This window comes from Leopardus geoffroyi, chromosome E2 (assembly GCF_018350155.1).
Source record: "Leopardus geoffroyi isolate Oge1 chromosome E2, O.geoffroyi_Oge1_pat1.0, whole genome shotgun sequence".
NCBI classification, from domain to species: domain Eukaryota; kingdom Metazoa; phylum Chordata; class Mammalia; order Carnivora; family Felidae; genus Leopardus; species Leopardus geoffroyi.
This window is the reverse complement of record NC_059335.1, coordinates 21,973,200-21,986,112: the sequence shown is the minus strand read 5'-3', so window position 1 is coordinate 21,986,112 and position 12,913 is coordinate 21,973,200. Positions and strand designations below refer to the sequence as shown.

The 12,913-nt window shown below is 41.6% G+C and overlaps 1 long non-coding RNA gene across 1 annotated transcript in view; it reads left to right on the top strand.

The window, feature by feature from the left end:
- LOC123579075 overlaps positions 1-12,689 on the top strand; it is a 117,666-nt gene extending 104,977 nt beyond the window's left edge. The window contains exons 2-3 of the long non-coding RNA XR_006702613.1: positions 11,348-11,535; positions 11,938-12,689. This is a non-coding gene — a long non-coding RNA (uncharacterized LOC123579075). The remainder of the gene's footprint in view (positions 1-11,347; positions 11,536-11,937) is intronic.
- Positions 12,690-12,913: the final 224 nt, after the last annotated feature.

Below are 12,913 nucleotides of genomic sequence, written 5' to 3'. Positions count from 1 at the left end.
ACCTGAGCTGAAATTGAGAGTCAGACACTTAACTGGCTGAGTCACCCAGGGGCCCTGAAGATTTCTTTACTTAAGCTCAGCTTTGTATATATATATTTAGGTTGATTTATTTATTTTGAGAGAGATAGAGTGCAAGCAGGGTAGGGGCAGAGAGAGAGGGAGAATCTCAAGCAGGGGTCCGCACTGTCAGAGCAGAGCCCGATGCGGGGCTCAGACTCACGAATTGTGAGCCAAAGTCGGATGCTTAACTGACTGAGCCACTCAGGTGCCCCAAGCTGACAGAGGCTGCATGAGTGACACGGTGAATAAAGCTGGGTGTGACACACACCAGTTATTCTGAAACCCTCAGGCTTAGCATAGCTGTTCTTTTTCTACTTTGGTAGCCACCTGGGTATCACGTGTTTAATTCTACTCTCACGTAGAAGCGTCATGCCAAGTTAATGCCACGCGGCACCTGCCTCCAGGGCCCGAAGAGGGAGCTCATGGTGAAGAAGGGTGCGTCCATCCAAAGGGCAGCTGCCATTTGTGAAATATTATCAGACCTCCATAGCTTTCAGAATGAAAGGGGAGTTCAGATCTTTCGTGAAATCTCTTGATTCTAGAGTATTGGCACTAAGAAAGAATTCAAAAACTTTGAAAACACTTTTCAGTCAAACAAAATACATATATATGCTTGTAGCATCAGTTTCTACCAAACATAAACTGATGACTGCTTTTTCAGAATTGCTAGTTACATAACTTTTCTGAAGAGAAAAACTGTTCTATGAAACAATAACAACAGATATTTGCACCTCTCTTAATACCCCTTTGTCACAAATGGCACACTTCCCCTGTGGCAAAAAGCAGATTCTAAACGGTGGCACTTTTGTCGGTCTTTATTTACTTTTTCAATACAGAGAATCTCTTGATTCTAAAGGTGTGTTTTCCTTTAAGGAAAATGACAAAGAATAAAATTAATTGGAAACAGACGTTGCTTGACCCCCAAGTTCTGAAAACAGACGGAAAACTCAAGGTCAACATTGAAACTCCAAGTTTAATTTATTCTCTTGTTTTTCTTCTTTCTCCCTCGCCAGAACATTCTATATTTTGTTAGCTTCTGTCAGAGAAATATAGCTTCATTTTGATGTGCTTCCTTCGTAGGGGGTGTTAAGTAACTGTGCTTCTGAGGAGGTCATTTCACAGAGATACACCTGCTTACCTGTCTTCTATTGCATCATGAGGGCTGCCTGGGCATTGTTTTCTGAGTGATAGGAGGCGAACCAACATGTTCCTGAATTTGAGGGACAAGCATTCCTCTAAGAAGACAGCTATTCAGTCACAGCTTACCAATGCTTGGGTGGTGCTTAGGATTCATGTCTGTCCACTTGTCCCCGACTGTAGGAGGGAAGGAAGGAGGCAGTGACAGCATGGACAGACCATATTGATATTGCTGTGCCACTTTCATTCTTTATGGGTCAAGAGGAAGCAGAGAGCTCCAGATGGCCACCCACTTGACCCATCTAGCCTCTCAGATGTGATACTGACACTGCTTGTCCTTCTGAATGTCTGCTTTGGGACAGTGCCTCTGATATGTTTTGTCTTTCCTAATAACCAAGTGTGGGCTCATCATTTATCAATCTGCTATGCCATTTGGAAGTTTCACCATGTTTCCAGCCTGAACTGTCCCTCCAGGCTGAGGGTTTCATAATCTCCTTTCCAGCAAAAGTCTTTTCTTGGCGACATTGAATGCTTGAGTTCTCTGGGGACCTTTACCCGTGGCCTCTGTGGTCAATTGGCCTGTGGGATCTGCTACTCTGTGAAATGGCTGTGTGGATCCTAAGGGTTGGTGAAGGGTATGTCTTTAAATGTGTGCCTTCTCTTCTATTCTCATTATGACCTTCCATAGGAAACTTCTTCAACAAGGATGAAGTTGGTGATGAGGGAGACACCTCCGGCTGTCAGTCTGTCCACCCTCTCATACCATCATTCTCATAATTCAGCCAGAGTGAGCGTTCTAAGACAAAACATCTGATCACATCATGACCATGGGGAAACCCTTTGTTGACTTCATGACATAGCAAACAAAAGCCAAAACTTATAGCATAGCACTGAAAAGGCTTCAGAATCTGTTCTTTACCAAATTTACCAAAATTTTCTCTTGGAATGACGCCTCCATTCAGGGCGCATCAAACTCTTTTACGTACCCCAGGTAGAAGCAGCATATTGGATGAGAGGTCTCAGTTCATCTTACAAAAGGTAACTATATATACCCAAGAACATAGCTTCATAACCCATAAAGCAAAAATAATGGAAATATAGAAATAGTGTAATAAATCCTTACTAACATGGAGAGATATTTGCCTGACTTCTCTCAGAATTCAATAAATTAAGAACACACAGACTAAAATAAAAATGAGAGCCAATCGTATACCTTAAACTGTATGTCAATTTATCTTAATAAATCTAGGGGAAAATAAAGTTGAGTACTGTTATCAAATATTTGAATAATTAACAATAAGCTTGACAATATATGTTTGTATATATGCGCACACTTTGTCTAAGCAAATAGAAAAACTCACATTAGTGTCAAACCCACATGAAATATTTACAAAAGTGACCATGCATTAAGCCACAAGGAAAATTTCTATAAATTCCTCAAATCAGAAATGCTGTGGATCATAAAAACAGATCACATTAAAAGTCGAGATTTCTAGGGGCGCCTGGGTGACGCAGTCGGTTAATAGTCCGACTTCAGCCAGGTCACGATCTCGCGGTCCGGGAGTTCGAGCCCCGCGTCAGGCTCTGGGCTGATGGCTCGGAGCCTGGAGCCTGTTTCCGATTCTGTGTCTCCCTCTCTCTCTGCCCCTCCCCCGTTCATGCTCTGTCTCTCTCTGTCCCAAAAATAAATAAACGTTGAAAAAAAAAAAAAAAGTCGAGATTTCTAAAATAATCCTTGAGTTAAAAAGGAGATAAAATCAAAATAATAAATTCACAATAAAAATAAGTCACGCAAATATTTTTTAAAGAAAATAAAGGAAACTATAAGAATTTTAAGTGTATAGGGGCACCTGGGTGGCTCAGGTGGTTAAGTGTCTGACTTCGGCTCAGGTCACAATCTCACAGTCTGTGAGTTTGAGCCCTGCATCAAGCTCTGTGCTGACAGCTCAGATCCTGGAGCCTGCTTTGGATTCTGTTTCTCCAACTCTTTCTGACCCCCCCATTCACATTCTGTCTCTCTCACTGTCTCTCAAAAATAAATAATAAACATTAAAAAATGTAAAAAATGAATTTTAAGTGTATGAACTAGAAAATTAAAATGGTTGAAATTAAATAAACCAAATATGTAACTCAAGAAGCTGGAAAGATAACAGTATAAACCTAAACAAATTAGGAAAACATTGATGACAGTAACACATACAAAATTTATGAAATTTAAAGAAACAAAAAGCATCATTAGCTTTAATATCTTGCTCTTTTAAAAGACAAAAAAATGTCTGTCCAGTATGGTCAAAATTAATATATGTAAAGTAGATGATAAGAGAAACAAGGAAAGAATATAATTTCTTTTGAAGATATTATAGAATTAAGTGAATATTATTATATTCTAAAATGTAGCCCAAATCAAACATTTTCTAGTCAATACAAATCAGTAAGATTGATTCAAGTGGACCACCTTAGAAACACAGAATTTGTAGGAGAATTTTTTTTTTAATAGCAAAGGAAAAAGATAACAGCTTTCCTAAAAATGGCACCAGACCTATACCATCTATAGATAAGTTGTACTAAAACTCTAATAAAACAGATAATTCTTATATTTCACAGTAAACCTTCCCAACTCATTCTATAATGATAATATTTCCCTGTCACTAAAAGAAGATAAAAGTAGCATAAAAAAGAAAACTAATTTCTTAAATGCATGAGCATAGATACAAAAACTCAAAATAAGACATAATCATGAAACTCGTTACTAAGTTGAGCTTCTCTTGGGAATGGAAGGACAGTTACACCTTCAGAAATCTATCTCTGCAATCAATAAAATTAACAGATTTAAAAAGACATGCCATATGAATAGGCCTTAAGTAAAATTAATCTCTCATTCATGATTTTAAAAAGCCATAGTAAACTGAGAAAGGGGGAAAAAAACCTTCTTAACACAATTAAAAGGTTGAGAAACACAAATCAATGATGTAAAGTTAGGAATGTTTTATTTGGTTTTCTTAAGAAACTGGATAAGATACTCGCTGAAGTCTTAGCCACTAAATACAAAACTGAAATTAAGGGAATAGAAAAAACATTGTAACAGAAAAAATCTGTTACCACTTATAATTAATAAGTTTACATATCTGACAAATTTAGGTAAATTCCTTGGAATTATTATTTGAAGGTAGTTGGATACAAGATAAATACATAAAAAGAGAATTTCTAAACAACAACAAGAACAGCTAGGAAATACGCAGTGAAAATATCCCATTGCATAGCTACAAGACACATACAACATCTAGGAAAAAAGCTAGCAGGACATGTGCAGGACTTGTAAAAACAAAACTATAAATGCTTACAAAGGAGAGAACATTAACTGAAGAGTCCTCAGAGGTAAGAAGATAATGCAATAATAATGCAAACTTGTCAAATCTCCCCACATTAATTGTCTATTCAATACTCAGTGCTCTCCTTTCTCGGGCTGGACACTTCTTCCCCAGGAGGCAAAGACTGAGACAAGGATTTGCCTGCAGGGAGTTTATTTTAGGAAATAATCCAGCAGTATCTGGAACAAAGAGGGTTGCTGAGGTGTGTTATTGGGACACAATATGTCTGATACGTCTCCCAATTCATTCCCAGTAAGAGATTTTTAAAGAAAGGTGACAAGCAGATTCTGAGAGCATATGGGAGAGACATTACTGAAGAATCATGAGGACAATTTTGAAAAAAGAAGACTGATGTGGGAGAACTAATTTCCCCACCAAATTTCCACCCTTAATCTAAGAGTATGGCGGTCACAGCCATGTGATCTTACAGAAGAAAGAGCTCAATGGCATAAACTGAAGTGGGAAGAAGTAGAACCATGTGAGGGTTTAGTTTATGACAAAGGCAGCACTGTGGTTGGAAGAGGAAAGACTAGACCAATCACCCAATGATGAAGATAGTCAGCGATTCATTTGAAAAAAAAAAAAACAAAACAATTAGACCTGTTTCATAATATACAAAATTTCAACATAGGTTTAAAAGTTCATAAACACAATTAAAGGAAAATAATCTTACAGTATAGAAAGTACTCCTAAATATTTGTTCAGGGCCTCTGAACAAATACATGAACATATTTGGCTGCGTTAAAACAAACAAAATCTTCTGCAGAAAAGACAGATGATATATTGGCAGCAATATTTACAATAATTTATTTTAAAGCATTCCTATTTTGAGGCCACATGTGGTGGCTCAGTCGGTTAAGCACCTGACTCTCAATTGCAACTCAGGTCATGATCAAAGCTCTGAGTTGGGGTCTGCACTGGGCGTGGAACCTGCTTGAGATCCTCTCTCTCTCCCTCTCCCTCCGTCCTCCCTCTGCTTGAGCTCTCTTTCCCTTTCAAAACATGAAACAAAACAAAATTATCTGTTTTTATACCTTATAATGGCAAAATTTTAAGCAACTAGTATATCCTGAGCAGGCAAGGATATAAAAAATACACCATGACATCTACCATTTGATTAAGGCATCTGATTTTAAAATGTTCATGCCCTTCAAACAATTAATCCTAATTTTAGAAATCTAGTTTACAGAAGCACTTCCATGAATGTTCAAAGACTTACATACAAGATTCTATATCAAAGTCTTATTTGTAATAATGAAAAAAATAGAAGTGCCTTAAATGTTTTATAATAAATTATGGCATGCCCATGCTATGGAATATTAAACAGCTGTTAAACAAATAATGAGTATTGGTTTTGAAATATCTGGCTAATGAATTAAGTAACAAAAATCAGGACACGGGGTAATATGTATGATACATCTTTACTTATGTGAAAATCCTATTACATATTTAATATATAATTAACATGATATATAATATGTATTATATTTATATTATATCACACATATATATTATATATGTTTATGGAAAGGGGTAGACAAGATGACTGGAGAGATGTACATCTAATTGTTCCATAATTTGGGAGGGACACGGCGGTGGGGTTAAGTATATTTGGGGACTTACACATTTATTCTACGTACTTCGGTGATGTTTAGTTTTTAGTTATAGTTTTATGTTGATATAGTCATGACATAAAATTGAAAAAATAAATGTATGCAATTTTACAAATAAATATCACTTTCTTCCCTCCTTCACTGAATAAATGCTGAAAAATATTTGAATACACCAGTGCGAAGGGGCCTTGCCGAGGGCACCTCCGTGTCTCCATCCGATCTGCTCACATTGGACTGTCTCCAGGTGGGGCAGGAGAGGTATATGAGGACAGGCCTGAGCCTCAGGGGCATCTGGGCTTCTGCAACCACAAATACATGGGGACATATGTGCTCAGCAGCCCAGGGTGACCCAACTCCAGGCATGCTGGGAATGCAGGGAGGCACTATAGTGGAAAACGTCTTTCTGTTGACTCAGGACAAGCAGAACATTCCAGGAATCCTGTGACAAGGTGCCCCTACTCACCACTAAGCTCCCAGCCTCTCTGGAAAGGCAATGCTGGCATAACCTTTGGAGCTATCCACAGCATGCCTGGCAGCTAGCTGAGTGGAGATCAGTGACAGCGTTTGGACCGGCATTTTGGAAGAGCGTCCCGCCTCACGCAGACCCCCTGACTTGGAGCTCCATGCCGTCCCCGGGGCCTCCAGCAGGGCATGCTGAGGCAGTTGGCTATTCTTCACATCCTGTGCTGTTAAAGGAGCTGGGATGCGATTGTTTGACAGAGCATCAAGCGGCATATTGCATTTTCTGAGCGCTTGAGACATTACCTGTCTTTTTCGAGGGCACACCAGGTCCCCATGCCCATGCGTCAGTACTCGAGTGCAGGATGGTCTCAGGGACCTTGGAGGTATTGTTTTCCCATTTTCTTCAGTGGCTTGGCGATCCTAGCAGTCACGCTTCATAATGAGCTCGGTCAGCAGAATGAATGAAACCATATTTCTGACCCTAACACCTATCTGAGTCTTCCCTCAATTTTCCTCTCCACTTATTGAGCAATAGTAAGTCTTTCTATTTGCTCCCAGTATAAATAGAAATATACCTTGCTACACTGAAACTTCCTGCAAAAGCTCAATAATAAGGCATTTATAAACTGATGAGCTGCGGTGCTAGACTCTCTAAATCCCATGGTCTTGGATGCGTGAATTCTGCCCATTGCTCTTGAACATTCAGGTGCACAGCATGATGTCACGGCAGTCAGAGGCCCCTTGAGACCAACAGCGCATCTAGACATCACCCCTCGCAGAGTCTTGGGCTCCTGTAAATCATGTAGCCTTTCTCAGTCTCTTATGAAAGTGGGGATAATAATTCCCACTTTGCATGGCTAGTGTTCAGATGGTAGCATTCAGAAGGGGCCAGCAATACCTGGCCTTTTATAAGACCCAGTAAATGATGGCCATTATGGTATTAGTCTGAGGGCTGGTACTTGAACCATTGGGCCTGTTCCCATGGTCTAGCTCAAGGCACTGGGAAGGAAGACCCAAACAATCTGAGAGCATGATTTTGCCTCCAAAGCACATCAAGAGGTGCTTCTAAAAGCGGAGGAATGTTCTGGGTTCTGGTCCAGTGAACTTGTACAGCTGGAGGTTTTCAAGTTCTTATACACCTCCACAAAACAACTCGTGCGCGCGTGCACACACACACACACACAACTTGTCTATAAGAACTATATGCTTTCTTATATTAGCATCATTAATGTAAGATTTTATTGAAAATAAACCTTTTTCCCCAAATCTTTTCTTTTGGGGGGAAGGGCAGAGTGAAGTTGTCCTTGAGGATACGGTCTGCTGCTACCTCACACCTCTGACCTTGTGCTGAGGGCCAAGGTGGACAGGCAATGAGGTGCCTAGGGAATGCATCTACAGGGGATCTGCAGAATGGCAGGTGCCTGAATGCAGGGTTTGGGAGAACCAGGAGACTTTTCCATGTCCAAGTGAAGAAGCTGAGATACTCAGTGCATCTCTTTGATTTTACACATTTTTTACCGTATTTCCTGCAGTATCTTTGGAAGGCACAAACCACTCAACTGATTTCCCGTTTATTCTTGGTGTTCTGAATGTGAAGTAACCTGTTCTTTTCTAATTATCTGAGTCTTTAAAACACTTACAAGGGGCACCTGGGTGGCTCAGTTGGTTAAGCGTCCGACTTCAGCTCAGGTCATGATCTCACAGTCTGTGAGTTCCAGCCCCGCGTCGGGCTCTGTGCTGACAGCTCAGAGCCTGGAGCCTGCTTTGGATTCTGTGTCTCCCTCTCTCTCTGCCCCTCCCCTGCTCATGCTCTGTCTCTCTCTGTCTCAAAAAAAAATAAAAATATATAAAAAAAAAAATAAAACACTTACAAGCTCTCTGGCCTCCTCTCTGATGTATCTTCCCTACTGTTGCTCCTTGCTCTGACTTAGAGAACATTCTCTTGCACTTACGGCCCATTTGGTAGATGTGGTCTTAGTAAGGGACATTTGAGACAGAAAACATATCCCTCCCCGGACTTGCTTAAGCAAAAATGGAGGTTATGGAAGGTTGTAGGGTATTTCTCTGAAAACATGGGTAGGAAATGTCCCTGGACAGCAGGAGGGGTGGAATCCGGAAATAGAGCTGCCTTTTCTCTGGGACCTCTGGTCTTGTATTCATTTCAGCCTCTCTCTGCACATCTGTATTCTCTCTCTCTCTCTCTCTTTCTCTTTCTCTTTCTCTTTCTCATACCTTATGCTATTACCCTCTCTGGGTTGACTGCCACTGCATCAGGGGAAATTTCCTATCTAATCAACAGTCAAAAAGGGAAAAATGCGGTCCGGTTTCTCTAACTATCTGAAGGTCACTGAGGGCAGGGACCGGTCTTTCTACTAGGACTAGCACCCAGTGGGTGCTCCATAAGATTGATTGATTGACTGATTATATACTGCACATGAGGCTTGGAAGTTCCTACAGTGTGAGAATAGCTTTCAAATTGTCACTTGTCCCATCTAAGAATAAATGTCAGATGATCCAGGCTGAATCGAGTGTTGGATTCATTTATTTTACTTTCTGTAGACCTTCTGGGTGAAAGGCAGGCTCATAAAACATGTGTATGAGCTGGAAAAAGCTGGGGTACTTGCAAGGATGAATTGTAAAGTGTAATTGAACAACATCACTTATGTGTGGCATCGGGCTCTTGGTGGGATGCAGTGGGCACTAAGCTGGTGTGCATTTTGCTGCCTTGGCAATCGTAGGCCCTTTAAGAGACGCTATTTCTTCCCCGGCTAAGACCCCGAGACACAGGAAAGAAGTGAACGGTCTTTCTTAATCAGCAAAAGTGACCACACATCTCCCAAACCGATCGCCTCTTCCTTCCCTGGCTCCTCTGAGATTGTGGAGAAGGATAGAAAAGGCAAGAGGCAAGAAACAGGGAACCGCGGAGCGGAAGACAGGGCCTGAGAAGCATCGGCAAAGGGATGGGTTTATGTGCCACCTTCTGTCCCCGACCTGGGAGGCTGGGCGATGTCAGGCCCCCACACGGGCCACAGGCCTGGTCCTCCTGGGCCCACGGCCCTATTGCACTGTCACGTCACCCTAACCTGACGTCGTCGCAGCCCCCGCTCACCCAAACATCAGTCCAGATACACGACACCAGGCCATGGTGGCATCCGATGGCTGGTTAGATTAATGATGTGCTTGCTTCCCTTTTGGAAACCCCAGAGGAAATATCTGCGGATTTAATTCTCGCTTAAAGGTGGGAGTGTGGGTTTGAATCTTGTATCAGGTATCACCCCCTTCCTGCTCAGCACATCTTCGGAAAGGTCAACGCTGGGAAAGATTGGAGTGTCGGCGTCTTCTCCCTGGTGCTGTATAAAGACTTCTGACCTTTCCGTGGGCCTAATTCCTTCCCTTCCGCCCCTCCTAAGGCTCCCCCTCCCCCCTTTCAGCACTATTATTTATTGAAGTGTAAAAGATGTTGTGCGCACACATAGTCTAAATTTTAAAAAAATGACTTATCAAAAATGGCACATGTACTACTCCTCAAAACTGTCAAGGTCATCAAAATCAAGGAAAGTTTGAGAAATTGCCACAACTCAGAGCCAAAGGAGACGTGACAATTGAATGTAATGTGGGGTCCTGGATGGGGTCCCGGAACAGACAAAGGACATTAGGTAAAACGCTAACAAAATCTGAATAAAGCATGGATAGTCAATGATGATGTATTGATACACTGATACATACAATGATGATGTTCACTGAGAGCAACAAATGGACCACACTCATTTAAGATTTAATCATAAGGGAAACTGCATGAATGAGAATTTGGTTTTACCTTCTTAATTTTTCTTTTCTTTCCCTTTCTTTCCTTTTCTTTCTTTCTCTTTCTTTCTTTCTTTCTTTCTTTCTTTCTTTCTTTCTTTCTTTCGTAAATCTAAAACAGTTTTACAAAGCAATGTCTATTCTAAAAATGAAACACCAAAAACAAACACCAAACACCAAAAATGGTGCATGCTAAAACCACAATTCAGCTGGACCTTCACAAAGTATCACGTTGGCCACCGTGGCTGAAAAGGCCAGAGCGGGTGGGGGCTTGATTAGCTAGTCCTTCTTGGTAACTAGGGGGTGACTGAGCAAGGAGCTCATTACGCAAATTCATTTGGGGGCTTGCTTGAAAAGCTGGAAATTAACCATTGAGGATGACTCCATATGGTTAGTTTCATTAACCTGTTAAGTTCCAGACAGAAAGCATTGCAAAAACAATGCCCCAAAGGAAGACACTCTAGAATGTGCTGGGGAGGAGGGGTGGCTGCCAGCAGAGGGGAGGCTGAAGTCCCTGGAAATGAGCGATGCTACTGTGCATGCTGGCTGGGCGGAGCCTGTGTTTTCCCAGCCAGCCCCAGGGAGGCAGCCCCAGGAGTCTGGGTGGCCCTAGGGCATCTGAACTACCCAACCCAAATTTATGCATTTGGGACACCAGGGAGGGTCATGAGGGAACCTTCTTTCATTTATGGCCTTTGAATATTATATCTGAATACTTCACTGGCCACAGGAAATGAATGGGCTTTGTTCTCGCTGTAGCGGCTCAGCCGGGCAGTTCCAGGGGGCCACGCCGCCGGTCAGCTCCTCGGAAGCCCGGCTTCCGAACTCCTCCCCTCCGTGTCTTTTCTCTCTCGTTGACATTCCAGCCCTTGAAACAAGGTCTTGGTTCCTTTCTCATTTCAGGATTTCGTTTTGGGGGAGCCGGAACACCTGTCCGCTGATCGCCTGCCACTCCGCATCTGGGCCCGGCTGACAGGCTTGTCTGCTTTGACTAATGATGTGATTGATGGACAAAATAAGGAAGAACATACAAAAAAACATTTCTGTCTGGTCTGGTGTGTCAGCAAGCCTTCATCAAGTGGCTGCTGAAGGTATATTTTGCTGCATGCCTCATTACACAGTAATGGCATTCCCAGGCAAAGCTGTTTCTTTTCATGACACAAGACAGCAGGCAGCTTTATGGGCGCTGGGCCCACCGAGCCCGGAGGATGGGGAGGCACACTAAAGAGCGGTCATTTCCAAAAGTGCCTCAAGTTGCTTTTTTGTTGTCATGAATTTAATATGAATCAACACAATATGAAATGGGCATGAGGGATTTTAGTGACTAGTGATTTTTTAAGACTGCTGTCTAAACAGCCATCAAGAAGAAAGGGGAGGGTAAAGTCACCACATTTTCCTTCTCCAAACCTGTTGCAAAAAGGAGTCATCTGTCAATTTTATTGCATTAAAAAAGTACACAGAAGCATATAGTCCAAACAAATGTCTTCTTTCAGGCTAAACATGTGGAAAATGCCACAGAGCTGATGCCAGGATCATCTCACTCAGCAAACCGAGTATTCATAACCTCGCTCCGATGGCCTGCTGTGGATGGGGTGACATTCATGAGAATTACACATGCCACGCTGTCGCCTCTTTGTGCATATAATAATGATCTGAAAATCAGTTCTGGCTGGAACACGAGGGAGGCAAAGAACTGCTTCACTCGGATAACAAGACACGTGTGAGTTAGAGATCATGCTTAAAAACAAGAGAGAAAGTGGGGAAGTTCTTGGCCTGATTTTTTCCCCTTCTCTTTCTTTATTGGGCCACAGAATTCCTACTTTATTTCTTGTAAAGTATTTGAATTCTCCTTGATATTTATTTTTCTTGCTTCTTTCCTTCCTTCCTTCCTTCCTTCCTTCCTTCCTTCCATTTTTTCTCTTTCTCTCTCTCTCTTCCTTCCTTCTTTCCTTCCTTCCATTTTTCTCCCTTTCTTCCTTCCTTCCTTCCTCCCTCCCTCCCTTCCTTTCTTCCTTTCTTCCAACAAATTTTCTTTGCCAAGGTATTTTATTACACACGTTCCACTCCTTTCTTTAACACGTTGGACTGTCTCCAAAGAGAAATGCTTCAAATGAAGTTTCATTTTAAAAACACTTTTTTATTTTTTCTTGCTACCATGATGAGCCTTCAGTGGTGGGTTATTGTGAATAATATGTGATTTTAACGAGTTGAGATTAGACAAAACTCTCTTCCTATAATAAATACTAGATAATAAATTAGAAAATGTATATGAGATCTTTATTCCTATTTAAAAAGAAAGAAAGACATAAATGCAAAATCTTGTTATGATAAATGCAGGAGATAATCTTTTAACATGCATTTAATTTGCTGCGAGAGTAAGAGACAGCTGTTCAGCTCCTGTGTCTATGTTGACACTGCATTGCACCAGCCGGTCTGGGGCTGGGGACGGCGGCCACCTTCCCACCAGGG